The following is a 27,459-nucleotide window of genomic DNA, read 5'->3' on the forward strand; positions in this document are numbered from 1 at the left end:
GATGCCACTGAGCTCGCAAATTCGGCGAGTTTCAAAAGTGGGGAGCAAGATGGATTTAAGGCATTAACGACTTCTGGGGCTCATCTGTGTGCTTTGTGCATTTTATTGAGGGTGCATCCACTATGGATTTATTCAAGAACTCCATTTCCCACAAGGCAACGTGCTGAATCACAAGCAGCCCACTGGGGCAAACGATATTCACAAATTTGGAAATGAAGAACTTTCATGCACCCTTTTGACTTCGTAAGCCTTTGATAAAGAAATAAATTGAAACGCGTCAGGCTGTCGTCTGATGTTTGAACTTATCGGAAATCACGCTGCCTGTATCTAATAAAGCTGATGGGGAAAGCTACTTGTCTCTCGAGTGCGGCTCAATCTGTGGACACACCCCAACGAGCTTGATGTAAGAGCGGCCTTCCAGCCGCTGAGCCTGCACCACCTCAAACTAGGGGGCCACAGAGCTCGCAAATTCGGCGAGTTTCAAAAGTGGGGAGCAAGATGGATTTAAGGCAACAACGACTTCTGGGGCTCATCTTTTAGCTTTGTGCATTTTATTGAGGGTGCATCCACTATGGATTTATTCAAGAACTCCAATTCCCACAAGGCAACGTGCTGAATCACAAGCAGCCCATTGGGGCAAACGATATTCGCCAAATTGGAAATGAAGAACTTTCATGCACCCTTTTGACTACGTAAGCCTTTGATAAAGATATAAATCGAAATGCGTCAGGCTTTCGTCAGATGTTCGAACTTACCGGAAATCACGCTGCCTGTACCTAATAAAGCTGATGGGGAAAGCTACTTGACTCTCGAGTGCGGCTCAATCTGTGGACACACCCCAACGAGCTTGATGTAAGAGCGGCCGTCCAGCCGCTGAGCCTGCACCACCTCAAACTAGGGAGCCACGGAGCTCGCAAATTCGGCGAGTTTCAAAAGTGGGGAGCAAGCTGGATTTAAGGCAACAACAACTTCTGGGGCTCATCTGTTAGCTTTGTGCATTTTATTGAGGGTGCATCCCCTATGGATTTATTCAAGAACTCCATTTCCCACAAGGCAACGTTCTGAGTCACAAGCAGCCCATTGGGGCAAACGATATTCGCCAAATTGGAAATGAAGAACTTTCATGCACCCTTTTGACTACGTAAGCCTTTGATAAAGATATAAATCGAAACGCGTCAGGCTGTCGTCAGATGTTTGAACTTACTGGAAATCACACTGCCTGTACCTAATAAAGCTGATGGGGAAAGCTACTTGTCTCTCGAGTGCGGCTCAATCTGTGGACACACCCCAACGAGCTTGATGTAAGAGCGGCCGTCCAGCCGCTGAGCCTGTACCACCTCAAACTAGGGGACCAAGGAGCTCGCAAATTCGGCGAGTTTCAAAAGTGGGGAGCAAGATGGATTTAAGGCAACAACGACATCTGGGGCTCATCTGTTAGCTTTGTGCATTTTATTGAGGGTGCATCCACTATGGATTTATTCAAGAACTCCATTTCCCACAAGGCAACGTGCTGAATCACAAGCAGCCCATAGGGGCAAACGATATTCGCCAAATTGAAAATGAAGAACTTTCATGCACCCTTTTGACTACGTAAGCCTTTGATAAAGATATAAATCAAAACGCGTCAGGCTGTCGATAGATGTTCGAACTTACCGGAAATCACACTGCCTGTACGTAATAAAGCTGATGGGGAAAGCTACTTGTCTCTCGAGTGCGGCTCAATCTGTGGACACACCCCAACGAGCTTGATGTAAGAGCGGCCGTCCAGCCGCTGAGCCTGCACCACCTCAAACTAGGGAGCCACGGAGCTCGCATATTCGGTGAGTTTCAGAAGTGGGGAGCAAGATGGATTTAAGGCAACAACGACTTCTGGGGCTCATCTGTTAGCTTTGTGCATTTTATTGAGGGTGCATCCACTATGGATTTATTCAAGAACTCCATTTCCCACAAGGCAACGTGCTGAATCAAAAGCAGCCCATTGGGGCAAATGATATTCGCCAAATTGGAAATGAAGAACTTTCATGCACCCTTTTGACTACGTAAGCCTTTGATAAAGATATAAATCGAAACGCGTCAGGCTTTCGTCAGATGTTTGAACTTACCGGAAATCACGCTGCCTGTACCTAATAAAGCTGATGGGGAAAGCTACTTGTCTCTCGAGTGCGGCTCAATCTGTGGACACACCCCAACGAGCTTGATGTAAGAGCGGCTGTCCAGCCGCTGAGCCTGCACCACCTCAAACTAGGGGGCCACGGAGCTCGCAAATTCGGCGAGTTTCAAAAGTGGGGAGCAAGATTGATTTAAGGCAACAACGACTTCTGGGGCTCATCTGTTAGCTTTGTGCATTTTATTGAGGGTGCATCCACTATGGATTTATTCAAGAACTCCATTTCCCACAAGGCAACGTGCTGAACCACAAGCAGCCCATTGGGGCAAACGATATTCGCCAAATTGGAAATGAAGAACTTTCATGCACCCTTTTGACTTCGTAAGCCTTTGATAAAGAAATAAATCGAAACGCGTCAGGCTGTCGTCTGATGTTTGAACTTATCGGAAATCACGCTGCCTGTACCTAATAAAGCTGATGGGAAAAGCTACTTGTCTCTCGAGTGCGGCTCAATCTGTGGACACACCCCAACGAGCTTGATGTAAGAGCGGCCTTCCAGCCGCTAAGCCTGCACCACCTCAAACAAGGGGGCCACGGAGCTCGCAAATTCGGCGAGTTTCAAAAGTGGGGAGCAAGCTGGATTTAAGGCAACAACGACTTCTGGGGCTCATCTGTGTGCTTTGTGCATTTTATTGACGGTGCATCCACTATGGATTTATTCAAGAACTCCATTTCCCACAAGGCAACGTGCTGAATCACAAGCAGCCCATTGGGGCAAACGATATTCGCCAATTTGGAAATGAAGAACTTTCATGCACCCTTTTGACTACGTAAGCCTTTGATAAAGATATAAATCGAAACGCGTCAGGCTTTCGTCAGATGTTCGAACTTACTGGAAATCACGCTGCCTGTACCTAATAAAGCTGATGGGGAAAGCTACTTGTCTCTCGAGTGCGGCTCAATCTGTGGACACACCCCAACGAGCTTGATGTAAGAGCAGCCTTCCAGCCGCTGAGCCTGCACCACCTCAAACTAGGGGGCCACAGAGCTCGCAAATTCGGCGAGTTTCAAAAGTGGGGAGCAAGATGGATTTAAGGCAACAACGACTTCTGGGGCTCATCTGTTAGCTTTGTGCATTTTATTGAGGGTGCATCCACTATGGATTTATTCAAGAACTCCAATTCCCACAAGGCAACGTGCTGAATCACAAGCAGCCCATTGGGGCAAACGATATTCGCCAAATTGGAAATGAAGAACTTTCATGCACCCTTTTGACTACGTAAGCCTTTGATAAAGATATAAATCGAAACGCGTCAGGCTTTCGTCAGATGTTCGAACTTACTGGAAATCACGCTGCCTGTACCTAATAAAGCTGATGGGGAAAGCTACTTGACTCTCGAGTGCGGCTCAATCTGTGGACACACCCCAACGAGCTTGATGTAAGAGCGGCCGTCCAGCCGCTGAGCCTGCACCACCTCAAACTAGGGAGCCACGGAGCTCGCAAATTTGGCGAGTTTCAAAAGTGGGGAGCAAGCTGGATTTAAGGCAACAACGACTTCTGGGGCTCATCTGTTAGCTTTGTGCATTTTATTGAGGGTGCATCCCCTATGGATTTATTCAAGAACTCCATTTCCCACAAGGCAACGTGCTGAGTCACAAGCAGCCCATTGGGGCAAACGATATTCGCCAAATTGGAAATGAAGAACTTTCATGCACCCTTTTGACTACGTAAGCCTTTGATAAAGATATAAATCGAAACGCGTCAGGCTGTCGTCAGATGTTTGAACTTACTGGAAATCACGCTGCCTGTACTTAATAAAGCTGATGGGGAAAGCTACCTGTCTCTCGAGTGCGGCTCAATCTGTGGACACACCCCAACGAGCTTGATGTAAGAGCGGCCGTCCAGCCGCTGAGCCTGCACCACCTCAAACTAGGGGACCAAGGAGCTCGCAAATTCGGCGAGTTTCAAAAGTGGGGAGCAAGATGGATTTAAGGCAACAACGACTTCTGGGGCTCATCTGTTAGCTTTGTGCATTTTATTGAGGGTGCATCCACTATGGATTTATTCAAGAACTCCATTTCCCACAAGGCAACGTGCTGAATCACAAGCAGCCCATTGGGGCAAACGATATTCGCCAAATTGGAAATGAAGAACTTTCATGCACCCTTTTGACTTCGTAAGCCTTTGATAAAGATATAAATCGAAACGCGTCAGGCTGTCGTCAGATGTTTGAACTTATCGGAAATCACGCTGCCTGTACCTAATAAAGCTAATGGGGAAAGCTACTTGTCTCTCGAGTGCGGCTCAATCTGTGGACACACCCCAACGAGCTTGATGTAAGAGCGGCCGTCCAGCTGCTGAGCCTGCACCACCTCAAACTAGGGGGCCACGGAGCTCGCAAATTCGGCGAGTTTCAAAAGTGGGGAGCAAGATGGATTTAAGGCAACAACGACTTCTGGGGCTCATCTGTTAGCTTTGTGCATTTTATTGAGGGTGCATCCACTATGGATTTATTCAAGAACTCCATTTCCCACAAGGCAACGTGCTGAATCAAAAGCAGCCCATTGGGGCAAACGATATTCGCCAAATTGGAAATGAAGAACTTTCATGCACCCTTTTGACTACGTAAGCCTTTGATAAAGATATAAATCGAAACGCGTCAGGCTTTCGTCAGATGTTTGAACTTACCGGAAATCACGCTGCCTGTACCTAATAAAGCTGATGGGGAAAGCTACTTGTCTCTCGAGTGCGGCTCAATCTGTGGACACACCCCAACGAGCTTGATGTAAGAGCGGCTGTCCAGCCGCTGAGCCTGCACCACCTCAAACTAGGGGGCCACGGAGCTCGCAAATTCGGCGAGTTTCAAAAGTGGGGAGCAAGATTGATTTAAGGCAACAACGACTTCTGGGGCTCATCTGTTAGCTTTGTGCATTTTATTGAGGGTGCATCCACTATGGATTTATTCAAGAACTCCATTTCCCACAAGGCAACGTGCTGAATCACAAGCAGCCCATTGGGGCAAACGATATTCGCCAAATTGGAAATGAAGAACTTTCATGCACCCTTTTGACTTCGTAAGCCTTTGATAAAGAAATAAATCGAAACGCGTCAGGCTGTCGTCTGATGTTTGAACTTATCGGAAATCACGCTGCCTGTACCTAATAAAGCTGATGGGAAAAGCTACTTGTTTCTCGAGTGCGGCTCAATCTGTGGACACACCCCAACGAGCTTGATGTAAGAGCGGCCGTCCAGCCGCTGAGCCTGCACCACCTCAAACTAGGGAGCCACCGAGCTCGCAAATTCGGCGAGTTTCAAAAGTGGGGCACAAGATGGATTTAAGGCAACAACGACTTCTGGGGCTCATCTGTTAGCTTTGTGCATTTTATTGAGGGTGCATCCACTATGGATTTATTCAAGAACTCCATTTCCCACAAGGCAACGTGCTGAATCAAAAGCAGCCCATTGGGGCAAACGATATTCGCCAAATTGGAAATGAAGAACTTTCATGCACCCTTTTGACTACGTAAGCCTTTGATAAAGATATAAATCGAAACGCGTCAGGCTGTCCTCAGATGTTTGAACTTACCGGAAATCACGCTGCCTGTACCTAATAAAGCTGATGGGGAAAGCTACTTGTCTCTCGAGTGCGGCTCAATCTGTGGACACACCCAAACGAGCTTGATGTAAGAGCGGCCGTCCAGCCGCTGAGCCTGCACCACCTCAAACTAGGATGCCACTGAGCTCGCAAATTCGGCGAGTTTCAAAAGTGGGGAGCAAGATGGATTTAAGGCATTAACGACTTCTGGGGCTCATCTGTGTGCTTTGTGCATTTTATTGACGGTGCATCCACTATGGATTTATTCAAGAACTCCATTTCCCACAAGGCAACGTGCTGAATCACAAGCAGCCCATTGGGGCAAACGATATTCGCCAATTTGGAAATGAAGAACTTTCATGCACCCTTTTGACTTCGTAAGCCTTTGATAAAGAAATAAATTGAAACGCGTCAGGCTGTCGTCTGATGTTTGAACTTATCGGAAATCACGCTGCCTGTACCTAATAAAGCTGATGGGGAAAGCTACTTGTCTCTCGAGTGCGGCTCAATCTGTGGACACACCCCAACGAGCTTGATGTAAGAGCAGCCTTCCAGCCGCTGAGCCTGCACCACCTCAAACTAGGGGGCCACAGAGCTCGCAAATTCGGCAAGTTTCAAAAGTGGGGAGCAAGATGGATTTAAGGCAACAACGACTTCTGGGGCTCATCTGTTAGCTTTGTGCATTTTATTGAGGGTGCATCCACTATGGATTTATTCAAGAACTCCAATTCCCACAAGGCAACGTGCTGAATCACAAGCAGCCCATTGGGGAAAACGATATTCGCCAAATTGGAAATGAAGAACTTTCATGCACCCTTTTGACTACATAAGCCTTTGATAAAGATATAAATCGAAACGCGTCAGGCTTTCGTCAGATGTTCGAACTTACCGGAAATCACGCTGCCTGTACCTAATAAAGCTGATGGGGAAAGCTACTTGACTCTCGAGTGCGGCTCAATCTGTGGACACACCCCAACGAGCTTGATGTAAGAGCGGCCGTCCAGCCGCTGAGCCTGCACCACCTCAAACTAGGGAGCCACGGAGCTCGCAAATTTGGCGAGTTTCAAAAGTGGGGAGCAAGCTGGATTTAAGGCAACAACGACTTCTGGGGCTCATCTGTTAGCTTTGTGCATTTTATTGAGGGTGCATCCCCTATGGATTTATTCAAGAACTCCATTTCCCACAAGGCAACGTGCTGAGTCACAAGCAGCCCATTGGGGCAAACGATATTCGCCAAATTGGAAATGAAGAACTTTCATGCACCCTTTTGACTACGTAAGCCTTTGATAAAGATATAAATCGAAACGCGTCAGGCTGTCGTCAGATGTTTGAACTTATCGGAAATCACGCTGCCTGTACCTAATAAAGCTGATGGGGAAAGCTACTTGTCTCTCGAGTGCGGCTCAATCTGTGGACACACCCCAACGAGCTTGATGTAAGAGCGGCCGTCCAGCTGCTGAGCCTGCACCACCTCAAACTAGGGGGCCACGGAGCTCGCAAATTCGGCGAGTTTCAAAAGTGGGGAGCAAGATGGATTTAAGGCAACAACGACTTCTGGGGCTCATCTGTTAGCTTTGTGCATTTTATTGAGGGTGCATCCACTATGGATTTATTCAAGAACTCCATTTCCCACAAGGCAACGTGCTGAATCACAAGCAGCCAATTGGGGCAAACGATATTCGCAAAATTGGAAATGAAGAACTTTCATGCACCCTTTTGACTTCGTAAGCCTTTGATAAAGAAATAAATCGAAACGCGTCAGGCTGTCGTCTGATGTTTGAACTTATCGGAAATCACGCTGCCTGTACCTAATAAAGCTGATGGGGAAAGCTACTTGTCTCTTGAGTGCGGCTCAATCTGTGGACACACCCCAACGAGCTTGATGTAAGAGCGGCCATCCAGCCGCTGAGCCTGCACCACCTCAAACTAGGGGGCCACGGAGCTCGCAAATTCGGCGAGTTTCAAAAGTGGGGAGCAAGATGGATTTAAGGCAACAACGACTTCTGGGGCTCATCTGTTAGCTTTGTGCATTTTATTGAGGGTGCATCCACTATGCATTTATTCAAGAACTCCATTTCCCACAAGGCAATGTGCTGAATCAAAAGCAGCCCATTGGGGCAAACGATATTCGCCAAATTGGAAATGAAGAACTTTCATGCACCCTTTTGACTACGTAAGCCTTTGATAAAGATATAAATCGAAACGCGTCAGGCTGTCCTCAGATGTTTGAACTTACCGGAAATCACGCTGCCTGTACCTAATAAAGCTGATGGGGAAAGCTACTTGTCTCTCGAGTGCGGCTCAATCTGTGGACACACCCCAACGAGCTTGATGTAAGAGCGGCCATCCAGCCGCTGAGCCTGCACCACCTCAAACTAGGATGCCACTGAGCTCGCAAATTCGGCGAGTTTCAAAAGTGGGGAGCAAGATGGATTTAAGGCATTAACGACTTCTGGGGCTCATCTGTGTGCTTTGTGCATTTTATTGACGGTGCATCCACTATGGATTTATTCAAGAACTCCATTTCCCACAAGGCAACGTGCTGAATCACAAGCAGCCCATTGGGGCAAACAATATTCGCCAATTTGGAAATGAAGAACTTTCATGCACCCTTTTGACTTCGTAAGCCTTTGATAAAGAAATAAATTGAAACGCGTCAGGCTGTCGTCTGATGTTTGAACTTATCGGAAATCACGCTGCCTGTACCTAATAAAGCTGATGGGGAAAGCTACTTGTCTCTCGAGTGCGGCTCAATCTGTGGACACACCCCAACGAGCTTGATGTAAGAGCAGCCTTCCAGCCGCTGAGCCTGCACCACCTCAAACTAGGGGGCCACAGAGCTCGCAAATTCGGCGAGTTTCAAAAGTGGGGAGCAAGATGGATTTAAGGCAACAACGACTTCTGGGGCTCATCTGTTAGCTTTGTGCATTTTATTGAGGGTGCATCCACTATGGATTTATTCAAGAACTCCAATTCCCACAAGGCAACGTGCTGAATCACAAGCAGCCCATTGGGGCAAACGATATTCGCCAAATTGGAAATGAAGAACTTTCATGCACCCTTTTGACTACGTAAGCCTTTGATAAAGATATAAATCGAAACGCGTCAGGCTTTCGTCAGATGTTCAAACTTACCGGAAATCACGCTGCCTGTACCTAATAAAGCTGATGGGGAAAGCTACTTGACTCTCGAGTGCGGCTCAATCTGTGGACACACCCCAACGAGCTTGATGTAAGAGCGGCCGTCCAGCCGCTGAGCCTGCACCACCTCAAACTAGGGAGCCACGGAGCTCGCAAATTCGGCGAGTTTCAAAAGTGGGGAGCAAACTGGATTTAAGGCAACAACGACTTCTGGGGCTCATCTGTTAGCTTTGTGCATTTTATTGAGGGTGCATCCACTATGGATTTATTCAAGAACTCCATTTCCCACAAGGCAACGTGCTGAATCACAAGCAGCCCATTGGGGCAAACGATATTCGCCAAATTGGAAATGAAGAACTTTCATGCACCCTTTTGACTTCGTAAGCCTTTGATAAAGATATAAATCGAAACGCGTCAGGCTGTCGTCAGATGTTGGAACTTATCGGAAATCACGCTGCCTGTACCTAATAAAGCTGATGGGGAAAGCTACTTGTCTCTCGAGTGCGGCTCAATCTGTGGACACACCCCAACGAGCTTGATGTAAGAGCGGCCGTCCAGCTGCTGAGCCTGCACCACCTCAAACTAGGGGGCCACGGAGCTCGCAAATTCGGCGAGTTTCAAAAGTGGGGAGCAAGATGGATTTAAGGCAACAACGACTTCTGGGGCTCATCTGTTAGCTTTGTGCATTTTATTGAGGGTGCATCCACTATGGATTTATTCAAGAACTCCATTTCCCACAAGGCAACGTGCTGAATCACAAGCAGCCCATTGGGGCAAACGATATTCGCCAAATTGGAAATGAAGAACTTTCATGCACCCTTTTCACTTCGTAAGCCTTTGATAAAGAAATAAATCGAAACGCGTCAGGCTGTCGTCTGATGTTTGAACTTATCGGAAATCACGCTGCCTGTACCTAATAAAGCTGATGGGGAAAGATACTTGTCTCTTGAGTGCGGCTCAATCTGTGGACACACCCCAACGAGCTTGATGTAAGAGCGGCCATCCAGCCGCTGAGCCTGCACAACCTCAAACTAGGGAGCCACGGAGCTCGCAAATTCGGCGAGTTTCAAAAGTGGGGAGCAAGATGGATTTAAGGTAACAACGACTTCTGGGGCTCATCTGTTAGCTTTGTGCATTTTATTGAGGGTGCATCCACTATGGATTTATTCAAGAACTCCACTTCCCACAAGGCAACGTGCTGAATCACAAGCAGCCCATTGTGGCAAACGATATTCGCCAAATTGGAAATGAAGAACTTTCATGCACCCTTTTGACTATGTAAGCCTTTGATAAAGATATAAATCAAAACGCGTCAGGCTGTCGACAGATGTTCGAACTTACCGGAAATCACACTGCCTGTACGTAATAAAGCTGATGGGGAAAGCTACTTGTCTCTCGAGTGCAGCTCAATCTGTGGACACACCCCAACGAGCTTGATGTAAGAGCGGCCATCCAGCCGCTGAGCCTGCACCACCTCAAACTAGGGAGCCACGGAGCTCGCATATTCGGTGAGTTTCAAAAGTGGGGAGCAAGATGGATTTAAGGCAACAACGACTTCTGGTGCTCATCTGTTAGCTTTGTGCATTTTATAGAGGGTGCATCCACTACGGATTTATTCAAGAACTCCATTTCCCACAAGGCAACGTGCTGAATCAAAAGCAGCCCATTGGGGCAAACGATATTCGCCAAATTGGAAATGAAGAACTTTCATGCACCCTTTTGACTACGTAAGCCTTTGATAAAGATATAAATCGAAACGCGTCAGGCTGTCGTCAGATGTTTGAACTTAGCGGAAATAACGCTGCCTGTACCTAATAAAACTGATGGGGAAAGCTACTTGTCTCTTGAGTGCGGCTCAATCTGTGGACACACCCCAACGAGCTTGATGTAAGAGCGGCCATCCAGCCGCTGAGCCTGCACAACCTCAAACTAGGGAGCCACGGAGCTCGCAAATTCGGCGAGTTTCAAAAGTGGGGAGCAAGATGGATTTAAGGCAACAACGACTTCTGGGGCTCATCTGTTAGCTTTGTGCATTTTATTAAGGGTGCATCCACTATGGATTTATTCAAGAACTCCATTTCCCACAAGGCAACGTGCTGAATCATAAGCAGCCCATTGGGGCAAACGATATTCGCCAAATTGGAAATGAAGAACTTTCATGCACCCTTTTGACTTCGTAAGCCTTTCATAAAGAAATAAATTGAAACGTGTCAGGCTGTCGTCTGATGTTTGAACTTATCGGAAATCACGCTGCCTGTACCTAATAAAGCTGATGGGGAAAGCTACTTGTCTCTCGAGTGCGGCTCAATCTGTGGACACACCCCAACAAGCTTGATGTAAGAGCGGCCTTCCAGCCGCTGAGCCTGCACCACCTCAAACTAGGGGGCCACGGAGCTCGCAAATTCGGCGAGTTTCAAAATTGGGGAGCAAGATGGATTTAAGGCAACAACGACTTCTGGGGCTCATCTGTTAGCTTTGTGCATTTTATTGAGGGTGCATCCACTATGGATTTATTCAAGAACTCCAATTCCCACAAGACAACGTGCTGAATCACAAGCAGCCCATTGGGGCAAACGATATTCGCCAAATTGGAAATGAAGAACTTTCATGCACCCTTTTGACTACGTAAGCCTTTGATAAAGACATAAATCGAAACGCGTCAGGCTTTCGTCAGATGTTCGAACTTACCGGAAATCACGCTGCCTGTACCTAATAAAGCTGATGGGGAAAGCTACTTGACTCTCGAGTGCGGCTCAATCTGTGGACACACCCCAACGAGCTTGATGTAAGAGCGGCCGTCCAGCTGCTGAGCCTGCACCACCTCAAACTAGGGGGCCACGGAGCTCGCAAATTCGGCGAGTTTCAAAAGTGGGGAGCAAGATGGATTTAAGGCAACACCGACTTCTGGGGCTCATCTGTTAGCTTTGTGCATTTTATTGAGGGTGCATCCACTATGGATTTATTCAAGAACTCCATTTCCCACAAGGCAACGTGCTGAATCACAAGCAGCCCATTGGGGCAAACGATATTCGCCAAATTGGAAATGAAGAACTTTCATGCACCCTTTTGACTTCGTAAGCCTTTGATAAAGAAATAAATCGAAACGCGTCAGGCTGTCGTCTGATGTTTGAATTTATCGGAAATCACGCTGCCTGTACCTAATAAAGCTGATGGGGAAAGCTACTTGTCTCTTGAGTGCGGCTCAATCTGTGGACACACCCCAACGAGCTTGATGTAAGAGCGGCCAACCAGCCGCTGAGCCTGCACCACCTCAAACTAGGGAGCCACGGAGCTCGCAAATTCGGCGAGTTTCAAAAGTGGGGAGCAAGATGGATTTAAGGTAACAACGACTTCTGGGGCTCATCTGTTAGCTTTGTGCATTTTATTGAGGGTGCATCCACTATGGATTTATTCAAGAACTCCACTTCCCACAAGGCAACGTGCTGAATCACAAGCAGCCCATTGTGGCAAACGATATTCGCCAAATTGGAAATGAAGAACTGTCATGCACCCTTTTGACTACGTAAGCCTTTGATAAAGATATAAATCAAAACGCGTCAGGCTGTCGACAGATGTTCGAACTTACCGGAAATCACACTGCCTGTACGTAATAAAGCTGATGGGGAAAGCTACTTGTCTCTCGAGTGCGGCTCAATCTGTGGACACACCCCAACGAGCTTGATGTAAGAGCGGCCGTCCAGCCGCTGAGCCTGCACCACCTCAAACTAGGGAGCCACGGAGCTCGCATATTCGGTGAGTTTCAAAAGTGGGGAGCAAGATGGATTTAAGGCAACAACGACTTCTGGGGCTCATCTGTTAGCTTTGTGAATTTTATTGAGGGTGCATCCACTATGGATTTATTCAAGAAATCCATTTCCCACAAGGCAACGTGCTGAATCAAAAGCAGCCCATTGGGGCAAACGATATTCGCCAAATTGGAAATGAAGAACTTTCATGCACCCTTTTGACTACGTAAGCCTTTGATAAAGATATAAATCGAAACGCGTCAGGCTGTCGTCAGATGTTTGAACTTACCGGAAATAACGCTGCCTGTACCTAATAAAGCTGATGGGGAAAGCTACTTGTCTCTCGAGTGCGGCTCAATCTGTGGACACACCCCAACGAGCTTGATGTAAGAGCGGCCGTCCAGCCGCTGAGCCTGCACCACCTCAAACTAGGGGGCCACGGAGCTCGCAAATTCGGCGAGTTTCAAAAGTGGGGAGCAAGATGGATTTAAGGCAACAACGACTTCTGGGGCTCATCTGTTAGCTTTGTGCATTTTATTAAGGGTGCATCCACTATGGATTTATTCAAGAACTCCATTTCCCACAAGGCAATGTGCTGAATCACAAGCAGCCCATTGGGGCAAACGATATTCGCCAAATTGGAAATGAAGAACTTTCATGCACCCTTTTGACTTCGTAAGCCTTTCATAAAGAAATAAATTGAAACGTGTCAGGCTGTCGTCTGATGTTTGAACTTATCGGAAATCACGCTGCCTGTACCTAATAAAGCTGATGGGGAAAGCTACTTGTCTCTCGAGTGCGGCTCAATCTGTGGACACACCCCAACAAGCTTGATGTAAGAGCGGCCTTCCAGCCGCTGAGCCTGCACCACCTCAAACTAGGGGGCCACGGAGCTCGCAAATTCGGCGAGTTTCAAAATTGGGGAGCAAGATGGATTTAAGGCAACAACGACTTCTGGGGCTCATCTGTTAGCTTTGTGCATTTTATTGAGGGTGCATCCACTATGGATTTATTCAAGAACTCCAATTCCCACAAGGCAACGTGCTGAATCACAAGCAGCCCATTGGGGCAAACGATATTCGCCAAATTGGAAATGAAGAACTTTCATGCACCCTTTTGACTACGTAAGCCTTTGATAAAGATATAAATCGAAACGCGTCAGGCTGTCGTCAGATGTTCGAACTTACCGGAAATCACGCTGCCTGAACCTAATAAAGCTGATGGGGAAAGCTACTTGACTCTCGAGTGCGGCTCAATCTGTGGACACACCCCAACGAGCTTGATGTAAGAGCGGCCGTCCAGCCGCTGAGCCTGCACCACCTCAAACTAGGGAGCCACGGAGCTCGCAAATTCGTCGAGTTTCAAAAGTGGGGAGCAAGCTGGATTTAAGGCAACAACGACTTCTGGGGCTCATCTGTTAGCTTTGTGCATTTTATTGAGGGTGCATCCCCTATGGATTTATTCAAGAACTCCATTTCCCACAAGGCAACGTGCTGAGTCACAAGCAGCCCATTGGGGCAAACGATATTCGCCAAATTGGAAATGAAGAACTTTCATGCACCCTTTTGACTACGTAAGCCTTTGATAAAGATATAAATCAAAACGCGTCAGGCTGTCGTCAGATGTTCGAACTTACCGGAAATCACACTGCCTGTACGTAATAAAGCTGAAGGGGAAAGCTACTTGTCTCTCGAGTGCGACTCAATCTGTGGACACACCCCAACGAGCTTGATGTAAGAGCGGCCGTCCAGCCGCTGAGCCTGAACCACCTCAAACTAGGGAGCCACGGAGCTCGCATATTCGGCGAGTTTCAAAAGTGGGGAGCAAGATGGATTTAAGGCAACAACGACTTCTGGGGCTCATCTGTTAGCTTTGTGCATTTTATTGAGGGTGCATCCACTATGGATTTATTCAAGAACTCCATTTCCCACAAGGCAACGTGCTGAATCAAAAGCAGCCCATTGGGGCAAACGATATTCGGCAAATTGGAAATGAAGAACTTTCATGCACCCTTTTGACTACGTAAGCCTTTGATAAAGATATAAATCGAAACGCATCAGTCTGTCGTCAGATGTTTGAACTTACCGGAAATCACGCTGCCTGTACCTAATAAAGCTGATGGGGAAAGCTACTTGTCTCTCGAGTGCGGCTCAATCTGTGGACACACCCCAACGAGCTTGATGTAAGAGCGGCCGTCCAGCCGCTGAGCCTGCACCACCTCAAACTAGGGGGCCAAGGAGCTCGCAAATTCGGCGAGTTTCAAAAGTGGGGAGCAAGATGGATTTAAGGCAACAACGACTTCTGGGGCTCATCTGTTAGCTTTGTGCATTTTATTGAGGGTGCATCCACTATGGATTTATTCAAGAACTCCATTTCCCACAAGGCAACGTGCTGAATCACAAGCAGCCCATTGGGGCAAACGATATTCGCCAAATTGGAAATGAAGAACTTTCATGCACCCTTTTGACTTCGTAAGCCTTTGATAAAGAAATAAATCGAAACGCGTCAGGCTGTCGTCTGATGTTTGAACTTATCGGAAATCACGCTGCCTGTACCTAATAAAGCTGATGGGGAAAGCTACTTGTCTCTCGAGTGCGGCTCAATCTGTGGACACACCCCAACGAGCTTGATGTAAGAGCGGCCTTCCAGCCGCTAAGCCTGCACCACCTCAAACTAGGGGGCCACGGAGCTCGCAAATTCGGCGAGTTTCAAAAGTGGGGAGCAAGATGGATTTAAGGCAACAACGACTTCTGGGGCTCATCTGTTAGCTTTGTGCATTTTATTGAGGGTGCATCCACTATGGATTTATTCAAGAACTCCAATTCCCACAAGGCAACGTGCTGAATCACAAGCAGCCCATTGGGGCAAACGATATTCGCCAAATTGGAAATGAAGAACTTTCATGCACCCTTTTGACTACGTAAGCCTTTGATAAAGATATAAATCGAAACGCGTCAGGCTTTCGTCAGATGTTCGAACTTACCGGAAATCACGCTGCCTGTACCTAATAAAGCTGATGGGGAAAGCTACTTGACTCTCGAGTGCAGCTCAATCTGTGGACACACCCCAACGAGCTTGATGTAAGAGCGGCCGTCCAGCCGCTGAGCCTGCACCACCTCAAACTAGGGAGCTACGGAGCTCGCAAATTCGGCGAGTTTCAAAAGTGGGGAGCAAGCTGGATTTAAGGCAACAACGACTTCTGGGGCTCATCTGTTAGCTTTGTGCATTTTATTGAGGGTGCATCCCCTATGGATTTATTCAAGAACTCCATTTCCCACAAGGCAACGTGCTGAATCACAAGCAGCCCATTGGGGCAAACGATATTCGCCAAATTGGAAATGAAGAACTTTCATGCACCCTTTTGACTTCGTAAGCCTTTGATAAAGAAATAAATCGAAACGCGTCAGGCTGTCGTCTGATGTTTGAACTTATCGGAAATCACGCTGCCTGTGCCTAATAAAGCTGATGGGGAAAGCTACTTGTCTCTCGAGTGCGGCTCAATCTGTGGACACACCCCAACGAGCTTGATGTAAGAGCGGCCGTCCAGCCGCTGAGCCTGCACTACCTCAAACTAGGGAGCCACGGAGCTCGCAAATTCGGCGAGTTTCAAAAGTGGGGAGCAAGATGGATTTAAGGCAACAACGACTTCTGGGGCTCATCTGTTAGCTTTGTGCATTTTATTGAGGGTGCATCCACTATGGATTTATTCAAGAACTCCACTTCCCACAAGGCAACGTGCTGAATCACAAGCAGCCCATTGTGGCAAACGATATTCTCCAAATTGGAAATGAAGAACTTTCATGCACCCTTTTGACTACGTAAGAATTTGATAAAGATATAAATCAAAACGCGTCAGGCTGTCGTCAGATGTTCGAACTTACCGGAAATCACACTGCCTGTACGTAATAAAGCTGATGGGGAAAGCTACTTGTCTCTCGAGTGCGGCTCAATCTGTGGACACACCCCAACGAGCTTGATGTAAGAGCGGCCGTCCAGCCGCTGAGCCTGCACCACCTCAAACTAGGGGGCCACGGAGCTCGCAAATTCGGCGAGTTTCAAAAGTGGGGAGCAAGATGGATTTAAGGCAACAACGACTTCTGGGGCTCATCTGTTAACTTTGTGCATTTTATTGAGGGTGCATCCACTATGGATTTATTCAAGAACTCCAATTCCCACAAGGCAACGTGCTGAATCACAAGCAGCCCACTGGGGCAAACGATATTCGCCAAATTGGAAATGAAGAACTTTCATGCACCCTTTTGACTTCGTAAGCCTTTGATAAAGAAATAAATCGAAACGCGTCAGGCTGTCGTCTGATGTTTGAACTTATCGGAAATCACGCTGACTGTACCTAATAAAGCTGATGGGGAAAGCTACTTGTCTCTCGAGTGCGACTCAACCTGTGGACACACCCCAACGAGCTTGATGTAAGAGCGGCCTTCCAGCCGCTGAGCCTGCACCACCTCAAACTAGGGGGCCACGGAGCTCGCAAATTCGGCGAGTTTCAAAAGTGGGGAGCAAGATGGATTTAAGGCAACAACGACTTCTGGTGCTCATCTGTTAGCTTTGTGCATTTTATTGAGGGTGCATCCACTATGGATTTATTCAAGAACTCCAATTCCCACAAGGCAACGTGCTGAATCACAAGCAGCCCATTGGGGCAAACTATATTCGCCAAATTGGAAATGAAGAACTTTCATGCACCCTTTTGACTACGTAAGCCTTTGATAAAGATATAAATCGAAACGCGTCAGGCTTTCGTCGATGTTCGAACTTACCGGAAATCACGCTGCCTGTACCTAATAGAGCTGATGGGGAAAGCTACTTGACTCTCGAGTGCGGCTCAATCTGTGGACACACCCCAACGAGCTTGATGTAAGAGTGGCCGTCCAGCCGCTGAGCCTGCACCACCTCAAACTAGGGAGCCACGGAGCTCGCAAATTCGGCGAGTTTCAAAAGTGGGGAGCAAGCTGGATTTAAGGCAACAACGACTTCTGGGGCTCATCTGTTAGCTTTGTGCATTTTATTGAGGGTGCATCCCATATGGATTTATTCAAGAACTCCATTTCCCACAAGGCAACGTGCTGAGTCACAAGCAGCCCATTGGGGCAAACGATATTCGCCAAATTGGAAATGAAGAACTTTCATGCACCCTTTTGACTACGTAAGCCTTTGATAAAGATATAAATCGAAACGCGTCAGGCTGTCGTCAGATGTTTGAACTTACTGGAAATCACGCTGCCTGTACCTAATAAAGCTGATGGGGAAAGCTACTTGTCTCTCGAGTGCGGCTCAATCTGTGGACACACCCCAACGAGCTTGATGTAAGAGCGGCCGTCCAGCCGCTGAGCCTGCACCACCTCAAACTAGGGGACCAAGGAGCTCGCAAATTCGGCGATTTTCAAAAGTGGGGAGCAAGATGGATTTAAGGCAACAACGACTTCTAGGGCTCATCTGTTAGCTTTGTGCATTTTATTGAGGGTGCATCCACTATGGATTTATTCAAGAACTCCATTTCCCACAAGGCAACGTGCTGAATCACAAGCAGCCCATTGGGGCAAACGATATTCGCCAAATTGGAAATGAAGAACTTTCATGCACCCTTTTGACTTCGTAAGCCTTTGATAAAGAAATAAATCGAAACGCGTCAGGCTGTCGTCTGATGTTTGAACTTATCGGTAATCACGCTGCCTGTACCTAATAAAGCTGATGGAGAAAGCTACTTGTCTCTCGAGTGCGGCTCAATCTGTGGACACACCCCAACGAGCTTGATGTAAGAGCGGCCGTCCAGCCGCTGAGCCTGCACCACCTCAAACTAGGGGGCCACGGAGCTCGCAAAGTCGGCGAGTTTCAAAAGTGGGGAGCAAGATGGATTTCAGGCAACAACGACTTCTGGGGCTCATCTGTTAGCTTTGTGCATTTTATTGAGGGTGCATCCACTATGGATTTATTCAAGAACTCCATTTCCCACAAGCCAACGTGCTGAATCACAAGCAGCCCATTGGGGCAAACGATATTCGCCAAATTGGAACTGAAGAACTTTCATGCACCCTTTTGACTACGTAAGCCTTTGATAAAGATATAAATCGAAACGCGTCAGGCTTTTGTCAGATGTTCGAACTTACCGGAAATCACGCTGCCTGTACCTAATAAAGCTGATGGGGAAAGCTACTTGACTCTCGAGTGCGGCTCAATCTGTGGACACACCCCAACGAGCATGATGTAAGAGCGGCCGTCCAGCAGCTGAGCCTGCACCACCTCAAACTAGGGAGCCACGGAGCTCGCAAATTCGGCGAGTTTCAAAAGTGGGGAGCAAGCTAGATTTAAGGCAACAACAACTTCTGGGGCTCATCTGTTAGCTTTGTGCATTTTATTGAGGGTGCATCCCCTATGGATTTATTCAAGAACTCCATTTCCCACAAGGCAACGTGCTGAGTCACAAGCAGCCCATTGGAGCAAACGATATTCGCCAAATTGGAAATTAAGAACTTTCATGCACCCTTTTGACTACGTAAGCCTTTGATAAAGATATAAATCGAAACGCGTCAGGCTGTCGTCAGATGTTTGAACTTATCGGAAATCACGCTGCCTGTACCTAATAAAGCTGATGGGGAAAGCTACTTGTCTCTCGAGTGCGGCTCAATCTGTGGACACACCCCAACGAGCTTGATGTAAGAGCGGCCGTCCAGCCGCTGAGCCTGCACCACCTCAAACTAGGGGGCCACGGAGCTCGCAAATTCGGCGAGTTTCAAAAGTGGGGAGCAAGATGGATTTAAGGCAACAACGACTTCTGGGGCTCATCTGTTAGCTTTGTGCATTTTATTGAGGGTGCATCCACTATGGATTTATTCAAGAACTCCATTTCCCACAAGGCAACGTGCTGAATCAAAAGCAGCCCATTGGGGCAAACGATATTCGCCAAATTGGAAATGAAGAACTTTCATGCACCCTTTTGACTACGTAAGCCTTTGATAAAGATATAAATCGAAACGCGTCAGGCTGTCGTCAGATGTTTGAACTTACCGGAAATCCTGCTGCCTGTACCTAATAAAGCTGATGGGGAAAGCTACTTGTCTCTCGAGTGCGGCTCAATCTGTGGACACACCCCAACGAGCTTGATGTAAGAGCGGCCGTCCAGCCGCTGAGCCTGCACCACCTCAAACTAGGGGGCCACGAAGCTCGCAAATTCGGCGAGTTTCAAAAGTGGGGAGCAAGATGGATTTAAGGCAACAACGACTTCTGGGGCTCATCTGTTAGCTTTGTGCATTTTATTGAGGGTGCATCCACTATGGATTTATTCAAGAACTCCATTTCCCACAAGGCAACGTGCTGAACCACAAGCAGCCCATTGGGGCAAACGATATTCGCCAAATTGGAAATGAAGAACTTTCATGCACCCTTTTGACTTCGTAAGCATTTGATAAAGAAATAAATCGAAACGCGTCAGGCTGTCGTCTGATGTTTGAACTTATCGGAAATCGCGCTGCCTGTGCCTGTAGGAGAGTAGGGTCTGCAATCCTATGATCACCCAGATTTTTTGCTTTTGCTTCATTGGTTTACGACTTTCTCCGGCTGTGGGCCTTCCAATCAGACCCACAGCCTAGCTGTTCTCTCTCGAAATTAACACACCTGTACGTTAGGTGCATCCACTAATTGGAACTGGGCCGCCTTGTCAGTCCCTGTCTCAGCATACCACAGGTATCCAGGGCATCGGTGTACCCAGGGCCTACCAGGGGCTGAAGCATGTATTATGCCACCCCTGGAATGGCCGCCCAAATCTGACACAACTGGCTGCACGACAGCTGGGGCCACGTGGTGTAGTCACCCGTTGCTGTAGGTGTAGTATTCCTACACCTAAACCCTAAAATGGACACATGGATTCCTATCAGTCACTCCTATAGCAGGCCTTATCAATCCTGAAGGCAGAGTGCAGGGGATCATGTGGGACGGTGCTCTGGCGCGAGCTGAGCCCGTCGACGGCTTGCGGAACCAAGTCCTAATAGCCGTTCCATGGTGACGCGGGCCAACTACTTTTAATGCAATTGCTAACTTTGGCCTCACCTCACCTATACATGTCGAGTAAGGTGTCATACGAATGGGAATACGAACCCCTCGCCAGTCCTGGTGACGGGGTTAGCATTCCCCCCCTTTTAGAGGGACACGACATGGAAGTAACCTTGAACCCCGGTTAAAGTTGACTCAAGCCTCAGCATCACAAAATGGATGCTGCCACCAGACACAAGTCTGACCTCCTGCTGCTGGGGGACCTTCCAGCAAGGGGAGCTTGGACAAAGGGTTTCCTGTCGAGGGCGGTGTTAGCACCGTCCCAGACAGGGTTTGTGTATCCCAGGTAGGCAGGGCTGAAAGGAAGGTGATTGCAAGTGGCACCCCGGTGCTCACTGTGCATAGCCCGGCTCAAACCAGTTTCGGGGGCACACCAGCCCCTGAGCTGGCGCGAAGCCGGACAAAGGTTAGGGGTGTAACCACCCCCCTCCTGGCTCAACCCATAGGTAGAACCTAGTCACGGGCCAGCCCCTTTTCTTAGAATAAAGGTAGGAGCGAGTCCCCTTCCCAAATGGGATAATCAGATAATCGGATAACTCCGAATCACGAACCACTTTCCACGAAAGGAACTCTTGACTATTTCTGAAGACTCTCCCTTGTGGCTAAGGAGTAGCCACCCTGCACCAGCAGGCACCACCTAAGCGCTTGCGGTTTGCTGTAAGTCTCTCCTACGGATCAAGACTGCCCAGCTCGACGAGACCCGAGTACCCTGCCATCTCTGACCTTTTACCTACCTCATCAGCCCAGCTGAGAGACGTAGGTGTGACGAGACCTGCGGGACCGGCTATCTTCAGAACCTGCACGACGCTTATCTAGCACGCCCACCGAGGGACCCTCGAGTGAGTGCACCTAGGGTTTGAGAAGCCCTAAACCCTGAGCAGCTCCTGCATCGAAGTCTGCCTCCCCAGCATCCCCGAGATCTGCGTGGGGGCCCTTCCGCTCCTTGTTGTTCACCGCGTTGTTCGACCACTTGCCGACCGGCTTGTGGCCCTCTTCACGACGCACCACGATTGTTTCATCACTAGTCTGGTTGCTCCAGACTGGCTCTTGCTCCCCTTCAACAGAGGAGTACCACGGACCCTCCTGGTCCACTCCCGACGCCATCTTGACTCCCCCGCTTGGGTTGCCACTGCCAAGATCCACTGCCCCTGCCTGGGCCCAGCATCATCGACAGCAGACACCTTCGTGGGACAGCTCGCCCTCCATCCTGGTCGCCGCCGCGCCTCCTGGCCCGAGGAACAGCCGAGTCCGACGTCACCCACTCACCTGGTCGAGGTGACTTCAGCCGGTACCCTCCTGGTACCCACACGATCGCTGGCTAGCGGTTGAGAACTGAGTCCCCTCTGCTTTCAGGTTTCCTTCATCACCGATCCAGGCGTGGATTGCTCTGAACATCGTCACTGGTCGCCTGCCAGCAACTGCTTCTTTGAGGCTCCTGAGACTACACGAGGACTCCCGACATCTTGCCGAACTTCACGCAGCCGCAGCCTCCGGGCTAGGTAACTCGAGCATCTCGGTGCTCCATCGCAGGTTCGCTCTACAAGTGTCCAGTTCCTTTTTCGTTTAGTCCCACTGATCGGATCACTCCGGAATCAGTACCTCCAGACTCTAACCATTCGCATTTCACTGTTAGTGTAGATGGTTTCTCGTGCCCCTCGGGCATTTGTGTAAATTGTGCAACTGAAGTATTTTCCTAAGAGTTTTGTAGTGTGCTTAGCTCCCTGACTCATAAGGAGCCAGGGTAGTCTTGTTATAAATAAATATCCTTTTATTTTCATAACAACTTGTGTGGTGTCCTTTCACTTGGTGTTCAAGGGGTATATGTGATGGTAAACAGCTGGCTTAACACGCCCTCTAGAGTTTAGCCTAAAGACTGCTCGTATCCACGCTACTAGGATAGCTGGTCTAAAAGGTTGACTTACAACCAATCATCAATAAGGGTCGTTTGGAATGATACACAGTGATCACTAGAATAGTGAGCACTACATATCAGGCCAACTTCTCACATTGGTGGCAGCGGTGGGATTTGAGCTTGCTGTTGTTTTACCACACACGTATCCTAAGAATATCGCAGTGAAAGATCACATAAGTACCCAGGTACATATAACTTAACTTAGAATACTCCGAGTTCTACTGAACCGGCTGTTGTAGTGTAACAGGGCTTAGCACACCCTGACTACAACTCTTAGCAAGGGATCAGTAGGTAAACCCATAGTGTAGGTAGGTGCAACACTTACACCTCACTAGAAAAGCATGTCGATCCACGGAGAGTCTTCGCAGACTCCCTTAGTGGTCAGTGACCCTCCACAGGTCGTGTCACGATATGCAACTCTTAGCTTCAAGGAGATGCGACAACTGTGTGCCTCCAGGAAGCTAAACCAGGGTTCTAACCCTACCATCGCAATTCTGATAGGTCTCTTAGAGGCGTACGATGCTAGGAGGTCCTCTAACACAGGTCCCCCCAGTGCAGATGGGAACATGCCGCCCTTAGAGGGAGCCCTCGGTGACCCAGACCTCGACCTCCGCACAGAGGACGAGGACGAGTTGTCGGGAGACGAGGCAGACAAAGGTCCAGTGGTAGTTGGCAGGCTTACAAGGACCAACTTAAGCAGGCATGAGAATGGAGCTGGGGGAGCCCCGGGCCCACGCTCAAGCAGGCTTAACCTTGGGAACGGACGAGCTAGGTCTCTCTCCAGAGGCTCTGGCAGATCGGTTCATACACATGTCTCTCAGGCATCTTCTCAGAGAGGAATGACTTCCCCTCAGAGGAGGGAGCATGAAGCGAAGATGCGGGAGGTCAATCTGAGGATCGAGCGGGAAGAACTTGCCCTCGCCAAAGAAAGACTTGCCTTGGCCCGAGAGCAGAAATTAAGTGGGTTAGATCCCGCTGGTGGCAGCATTCTCAATAGAGAGAAAGACAGGGGTATAGACACTAGACACCTGAGTAAAATAGTGCCCCCCTTTAAACAAGGGGACGACATCCACAAGTGGATAACTGCCTTGGAGAGGGCCTGCACTGTCCAGTGCGTCCCCCCAAGTCAGTGGGCAGCTATACTGTGGCTTTCCTTTGAAGGTAAAGGAAGGGACAAGCTCCTCACTACAAGAGCTGAGGATGCTAACAACTACCAAGTCCTGAAGAACACACTGATTGATGGGTTCGGCTTAACCACGGAACAGTACCGGGTGCTGTTCCGGGACACCCAGAAAATTCAGTCTCAGGATTGGGCTGACTTTGTCGATTGTGCCACTAAGGCTTTGGAAGGCTGGTTGCTGGGTAGCAAGGTTACTGATTACACAGGATTGTACAATCTTATCATGCGAGAACAGATTTTAAATAACTGTCAGAACCAATTGTTGCATCAGCACCTTGTCGACTCGGATCTGACCTCTCCCCAAGAATTGGGAAAGAAGGCGGACAGATGGGTCAGAACAAGGGTCAAGCAGAACCAGAATCAGAACCAGGGTGGTCAGAAGAAAGCAGACCAAAAGGGTAACAAGAACGAACAAAATGACCAGAAGTCTTCGACAGGTCCCCAACAAACCAAAGAGGGTGGGGGTCAGGCTTCACAGAAGAAGAAGACTCAAGAAGGCCAGTCAAAAAGGTGGTGCCAATACTGTAAAAGTAAGACTCACTGGTTTAGTGAGTGCACCAAGAAAGGAGGGCAAACTCCTACCACTGCAGCCCCTAAGGCACCTGCGCCCCCTAGTACAGTCAGCAGTGGTAGTGCGCCTCCCAAGGCATTAGTTGGGTTAACCTTGGGAACCGAGGGGAGTGACGACTTAGTCGGCACGCTCACTCAGGCCGTCCTTGTCTGTACAGGGGATATGGATATGTCCCCTGATGCCAGTCCCAATACTTTGGGCAAATACAGGCAGACACCTTTGATAAATGGAAGAGTGGCTCAGGCCTACAGGGACACGTGTGCCAGTGTCACCATGGTGACGCCTAACTTCGTGGACCCTGGACAGATCATGCTAGGTACCAGTTACCTAGTGACCAATGCCAGCAACGTCACTACCAATCACAGTATGGCAGTTGTTGATTTCTCCTGGGGGGGGGTAAGTGGCCCGAAAAAGGTTGTGGTTAGTTCAGACCTCCCCGTAGAATGTCTGTTGGGCAATGATTTGGAAACGTCACAATGGTCAGAAGTGGAGCAGAGGACTCACATGGAAATGTTAGGTTTGCCAGCACATGTCCTTGCTGTGACCAGGTCACAGGCCAAAAGATGCCCCACTGAACAGGTGCTGGATCCTGGAAGAACGGACCAGACACCTTCCAAGAAAAGGAGCAGTAAGGGTAAGGCTTCGCCTTCCCCCTTGCCCCAGGTCATGGATCAAGTCTCCGAGGAGGCTGACCTTAAAGAACTGAGGGAAACTGAGCCGCAAGAGCTTGAACCTGGTCAGGTTGAGTTTCTGGGCTCAGGGGGACCCTCCAGGGAAGACCTGGGGAAGGCACAGTTAGACTGCCCCTCACTTGAACCCCTCAGACAGCAGGCCGCTGCTGAGGCTGCAGGGAACGCCACAGGTACCCACAGAGTGTACTGGGACGATGGACTCCTGTACTCTGAGGCAAGAGACCCCAAACCTGGTGCGACCAGGAGGCTGGTCATCCCCTTGTCTCTGAGAGGTTTCCTTCTCACCTTGGCCCACGAGATTCCCCTTGCAGGTCACTTAGGCCAGAATAAGACTTGGGACAGAATTGTTCCACACTTTCACTGGCCCCACATGTCCGAAGATACGAAGGAGTTTTGCCGCTCCTGTGTCACTTGCCAAGCCAGTGGTAAGTCAGGTGGCACGACAAAGGCCCCCCTCATACCACTACCAGTGGTGGGGGTACCCTTTGAACGAGTGGGGATCGACATTGTCGGACCAATGGAACCCCAGACAGCATCAGGGCACAAGTTTATACTGGTGGTGGTGGACCACGCCACCAGGTATCCTGAAGCTATTCCCCTTAGGACCACTACGGCACCTGTGGTGGCACGGGCCCTACTTGGAGTGTTCTCCAGAGTGGGCTTCCCTAAGGAGGTCGTCTCAGACAGAGGTGCAAACTTCATGTCGGGATATCTGACTGCTATGTGGAAGGAATGTGGTGTCAACTACAAGTTCACCACACCCTATCACCCACAATGCAATGGGCTTGTTGAGAGATTCAACAGGACCCTAAAAGGGATGATTCACGGACTACCTGAAAAGCTTCGGCGGAGATGGGATGTCCTGATACCCTGCCTCTTGTTCGCCTACAGAGAGGTCCCGCAGAAGGGGGTTGGCTACAGCCCTTTCGAGCTTCTGTTCGGACATCCTGTAAGGGGACCCCTTTGTTTGGTAAAGGAAGGATGGGAGAGACCTCTCAGAAAGCCGGCATCAAACATTGTGGACTATGTGCTCGGTCTCCGCTCGCGGATGGCGGAGTACATGGAAAAGGCGTCTAAAAACCTGGAGGCGAGCCAAGAATTACAGAAAGCTTGGCACGACCAAAAGGCTGTCCTGACTGTGTACCAGCCTGGACAGAAGGTGTGGGTGCTGGAGCCAGTGGCCCCAGCAGCACTCAAAGACAAATGGTCTGGGCCCCACACGATCATTGAGCAAAAGGGAGAGGTCACCTACTTGGTAGACCTGGGAACTCCCCGGAGCCCCCACAGGGTGCTCCATGTAAACAGGCTCAAGGCATATGTCGACAGGGAGGGCATGGGCTTGCTCATGGCCACAGATGAGGGACAGGAGGAGGAGAGTGACCCTCTCCCAGACCTGCTCTCTCAGAACCCTGACGATGGATCAGTAGATGGTGTTGTCTTTTGTGGCAGCCTCTCTGGACATCAACAAGAGGATTGTAAACAGGTTCTTCAATCCTTTCGACATATGTTCTCTCTGACACCCAGTCAGACCAAGTGGTGTACCCACGAGGTCGACACTGGGGACAGTCTGCCCGTAAAGAGTAAAATCTATCGGCAACCTGATCATGTCAGAGACTGCATCAAGACAGAGGTGCAGAAAATGTTGGAGCTGGGAGTCATTGAACCCTCGGACAGCCCCTGGGCTAGTCCCGTAGTGCTCGTGCCGAAACCTCACACCCAGGGCGGTAAGAAAGAGATGAGGTTTTGCGTGGACTACAGAGGTCTCAATGCGGTCACTAAGACCGACGCCCACCCGATACCAAGAGCAGACGAACTTATCGACCGGTTGGCCTCGGCCAACTACTTAAGTACGTTTGACCTGACAGCTGGGTATTGGCAAATCAGGTTAGCTGAGGAGGCCAAGCCCAAAACAGCATTTTCTACCCCGGGTGGGCATTATCAGTTCGTGGTAATGCCCTTTGGTTTGAAAAATGCACCTGCCACCTTCCAAAGGCTGGTGAATCGAGTTCTCACTGGGTTGGACGACTTCTGTGCGGCGTATCTGGACGATATCGCTGTCTTTAGCTCCACCTGGGAGGATCACCTGGTCCACCTGAGGAAAGTGTTAGAGGCCCTGCAGAAGGCAGGCCTCACTATCAAGGCCACCAAGTGCCAGATAGGGCAGACACAGGTTGTATACCTGGGCCACCTTGTAGGTGGAGGCCAGGTTCAACCATTGGAGAGCAAAATACAGGCCATCCAGGACTGGGCTCCTCCAACCACCCAGACTCAGGTTCGAGCTTTCTTGGGCCTGACTGGTTATTACCGGAAATTTGTCAGAAATTATGGATCCATTGTGACCCCGCTAAACGACCTGACAAGTAAAAAGATGCCAAAAAAAGTTCAGTGGACAGCAAGCTGTCAGAAGGCATTCGATGACCTAAAGCAGGCCATGTGCACAGCACCTATCCT

This window comes from Triturus cristatus, chromosome 1_1, assembly GCF_964204655.1.
Source record: "Triturus cristatus chromosome 1_1, aTriCri1.1, whole genome shotgun sequence".
Taxonomy (NCBI): Eukaryota; Metazoa; Chordata; class Amphibia; order Caudata; family Salamandridae; genus Triturus; species Triturus cristatus.